The following is a 4,690-nucleotide window of genomic DNA, read 5'->3' as shown; positions in this document are numbered from 1 at the left end:
GTCCTTAGGAGAGAGATAAGTTATTTTTATCAAAGAGAGGGTGAACAATTTTATGAGTGTTGGGAAAGATTTAATGATTTACTCCTTAAGTGTCCCCACCATGGTTTTGAGAAATAGAGACTTATACAGTGCTTTTATAATGGTTTAATTATGTCAAATCGTCATATGGTAGAGTCTATGAATGGTGGGAGATTTTTGAACTTACATGAATGGGCTGCATGAGATTTCTTTAATTCACTTTCTGAGAATTCTCAACAGTGGGATTTTTCAAATTGAAGGGAAAAATCATCTCAAGTTTCTAGAAAGTGGTTATATGAAGTTAAGGATGACTTTGATCTGAAAGCCACTCTAACTACGCTTTCTAGGAAAGTAGATGCCTTAACTCTGAACCAATCCATGAATTATCGACCTAGTGTAGCTAATGAGGTTTGTACTCTTTGTTCTAACTTGTCTCATACATGACAAAATTGTCCATCATTACCAGCCTATCAACAGGCTTATTCTGAGCAGGTACATGCCTTACAATCATATGAGAAAACCCCCAATAATCCATATTCACCCACATATGATCCTAATTGGAGGAATCACCCTAATTTTTCTTGGAAACAAAATCAACCTTTGTCAAACCAAGGAGGGCAACAATTTAACATGCCCAATCAACAATTTGTCCCTCCTAACCAAGTATATCCTCTTGCCCAACAACCTATCTCTCAATTTATTGCATCCCAACAAAGAAAACCTTATTTAGAGGATATACTTCAAAGTTTCATTTAGTCAACCCAACAAGCTTTTCAGTCAAACACTTAAGTTATTCTAAAGCTTGAAAATCAATTGGGTCAATTAGCAACTACTGTAGCTGAGAGAAAAAAATGAAAGTTTTCAAGTCAACCAATTCCCAATCCTAAAGGAGTGCATGAAATTGGATCGAGTTCAAACCATCAGCATGAAGAAGCAAACAAGTGGAGGTTCAAACAAGAAAGACATCTGAGCCTATTTCTTCAAATCCAGTTCCATCACAAGACTCATCACCAAATGATTCAGAAGAGAGTGACCCACCAGCTTATATTCCCAAGGCTCATTTTCCTTAAAGGTTAACAAAGGTAAAGAAAAGGACTTCAACAGGTGAGATTATGGAAATCTTCAAGCAGGTAAGTATAAACATCCCTTTACTCGGTGCCATTAAGCAAGTTCTTTCTTATGCCAAATTTTTGAAAGATTTATGCAATAAAAAGAGAAATTTGCATGTCACTAAAAAGACGTTTTATACTAAACAAACTAGCAATTTACTTCAATGTAAAATGCCACCAAAATTTAAGGATCCTGGTTCTCCTACTATCTCATGTGTTATAGGGAACCAATGTTTTGATAAAGCATTATTGGATTAGGCGCTAGTGTTAATCTCTTGCCTTATTCCGTTTACATGCAACTTGGACTAGGTAAGTTAAAATCAACTCCTATTATTTTGTAACTTGCTGATAGGTCAATGAAAATACCTTGTGGTATTATAAAGGATGTGTTGATACAGATTGATAAATTTTATTATCTTGTTGATTTTATTGTTATTGATACTCAGCATGTACAGGATCCTAAGAAACATACCCCAGTTATTCTAGGTCGTCATTTCTTAGCTACAACTAATGCTCATATTAGTTGCATGACTGGAAACATACAATTGTCTTTTGGTAACATGACCATGGAATTAAACATTTTTAATGTTCCCAAGCTGGCACAAGAAGATGATGAAGTCGTTGAAGTAGATATGATAGAAGCATCAATAAATGATTCATTTATTTCTAACCACTGTGACAATCCATTAACATTATGCACAACTAACTCTGATTTCTCTGTTGATGTTGACAGTGGTATTGGAGAAGTTAATGCTTTACTTGATTTGACTCTTATCATAGATCTAATTAAGTGGAAAGAAAAGATTGAGCCACTTCCTTCTGAAGAGAAAATTGAGCCATTCAAGTTGGAGTTGCTTCCTAAAAAAGTGCAACATAGGTCACATTCTGACATGAAAATGTGGTAAAATCTAAAGTGCTTAAATTATTAGATTTTTATACTACTTCAGATAACTTTCATGAAAGCATGGAACAGAAGAGATCAAGGCAGTGCGATATTAAGAAGTTTCATTACCATCATCCTTTTATAGATAAAATGCTCCAGTGCTTAGTCAATTATGTTTTCTGGCATTTTCTATATAATTGCTTTGGTTTTCACCAAATTCTTATTGATCCTGGTTGATTTGTTGTTTACATTAATTAGTTAGTTAGTAGGATTTTTTATTATTTTGTTTTTTATTTTATTATTTATATTTTTTTCTAACGTTTTCTTTTAGTTGTCATTTTGTTCAGGCTTTCCCAGCCCATCCAGGTGTGTTCTCTCCAACTTTCTTTTTATTATTTATGTTTTGTTATTATTTTTTCTTCTCTCATTTGCATATCTTTTGTTTGTGAAGCATTGAGAACAATGTTTCAAATAAGTTTGGGAGTGGGAATAGTGTGTGCTTTGTTTGTTAAAAAAAATATTTGTTTGTTAAAAAAAAAATTTGTATTGTTTTTTGTTTTTATGTGAAAAACCAATGATAAGAATTTAATTGACAATGAATATGGTTTTTAGAAAGGGTTGAATATTTTCTTAATTTATACTTGATTCTTGTGATAGTTCCTCTTGATTGAGATTTTTTAAACCATGAGCACTAATATCAGTTCTTTCATAATTTTGACTTAAAATTTGAGATTGATGCAGCCTGAGTTGAGAATTTTAGATAGAGTAAATGACTGTTTGTCTTGATTATTATCTCCACAATACAAAATAGTATACACAGGCGCCAAAGTCAGAAATATCTACCTATAACCCTTAAGAGTGAAGTTATCCTTGAGTAATTTGGGCCTATGTACCACCAGTATGTAGATGATAATCTACCATGAGAAGAAGGCTATCTTAAGGGGTAGAGTGAAAGCTCCTGACTATGATTAAAAAAAAAAAAGAAGAAGAAGAAGAGAAAAAGAAACAAAAATCAAGTGCATGTACTGAAAAAAATCAAAAGAAAATGCACATAAAAGCTTGTGAAAAAAAAATTGGAGATTAAGATGATAAGATTAGTTTAACCTACTATTTTCTTTGTTTGAGGCGAAGGCTGTTGATGTTGAAGATTTTGGGAATTGATTTGATTGAATTGATTTCATACACACACTACAAGAATCAAAATAGAAATGAGATTGACTATTGAATTAAAGTTATAACTTTACCAATATTTGAAATTTTCTTTGAGCTATATAATTTATGCAATCTTTGAGGCTATTTTCATGTTTTGTTTAAAGTTCTTTTTTTTTTCTTCTTATTTTGTTTTATTTTATTTTTATTCTTAAAAAAATGATGTTTGTGGGTATCATCATTGAAGCCCTCACGAGACTATAACTCGTCCACTAGGGCCGCCTAGGGGTTTAAAGGCTTGTTGCATATGCTAAATGCAATCGCGATTACCTGCGAAAGTGGTTTAGTTAGGATTTACTTTTTGTTTCAATATTTTTATTTTTGTTTTAGTTTTGCTCGAGGACTAACAAAATCTAAGTTTGGGGGTATTTAATGAGTATAATTTATATACATATTTTACCTTTAATGAGTATAATTTATATACATATTTGGAGATTGGGAAACAAAAAGTGCATAAAGAATAACAAGTTTGGGAAAACATCAATCAAAGTCGTGACACAATTAAGAGTTTATAGCATGTGAAGCCAAGAGTAATTTGCACTAAAAAAGAATTTCAATTTTTCAAGTGACCTGGACGTGCATGGCATTGTAATGCATGGAAAGCAACTTAAAGGGACCCACACTTGGCTTTCACAAGTGGAAAAAGCAATCCTAGTGCAAGCTTAATTGGTGAGCACGTGAGTGAGAGCAAAGAAAATTAAAAGGCCAAGCCTTTTGGCTTAAGGAAATAACAAGGTTGGTGGGGCCCATGTTAAAGAGTAATATAAAAGCAAGCTTTTGGCTTTTGGAGAAGGGGAGCCACCAGAGGAGGGAAACGCGAGACAAAGAGAGAAAATCTGCAGCAGTTGGGCTTCCATGGTTGATTTTATTTTTTGTGTTACTCTATATTCAAGTATGTCTAGCGAATTTTCTTATACTGAGGTCAAGGATGAAGTCCTATTCAATGAAATAATTATCTTTTTATTTATTTAATTCCCTATATATGTTCTTTAATGATTATAGTTTTTATTTCACATGATTAATTGGATGTTATTAAAATATTTTCATCAATTATGTCATGCATTATTGATTGTTAGGATTAATATTTGATTAAATCTATGCTTGGATTTATAAAGTTTATTATCTTTGATTTTATGTCTTTCATTAAATTGTTTACATAGAGTGCTTAAGAAAACTTTGATTCTTTGTTATTCAATATGTTTACATGGGATGCTTAGATGTCTTACTATTAAGCAGAAAAAAAACCTACATTAGATTTAATTACTTGGGCTTAATTATTATATCCATGAGATGACATATGTTGAATTGGAGTTTTCACTCTAAGATTGAGGATTAATTAATAATTAGATAATTACTAGTTGAATAGTGGTGGATTCTGCAACCTTGGTAATTTTTGTCTTATTGAATTCTCATTTGCTTTAATTGTTTTCTTAGTTTAATTAGTTTAATTTCTCTTAAAACTTAATTTGCT

The 4,690-nt window shown here is 31.9% G+C and overlaps 1 non-coding gene across 1 annotated transcript; it reads right to left on the bottom strand.

Moving 5' to 3' along the window:
- On the bottom strand, window positions 1-107 carry LOC112497757 (small nucleolar RNA R71). The gene has a single exon (XR_003064741.2). It is a non-coding gene; the product is annotated as a small nucleolar RNA R71 (small nucleolar RNA).
- Between the last annotated feature and the right edge of the window lie 4,583 nt (window positions 108-4,690).

The sequence above is a fragment of the Citrus sinensis genome, chromosome 3, assembly GCF_022201045.2.
Source record: "Citrus sinensis cultivar Valencia sweet orange chromosome 3, DVS_A1.0, whole genome shotgun sequence".
NCBI lineage: Eukaryota > Viridiplantae > Streptophyta > Magnoliopsida > Sapindales > Rutaceae > Citrus > Citrus sinensis.
The sequence above is the reverse complement of the archived record's forward strand: the minus strand, read 5'-3'. Positions and strand labels throughout refer to the sequence as shown.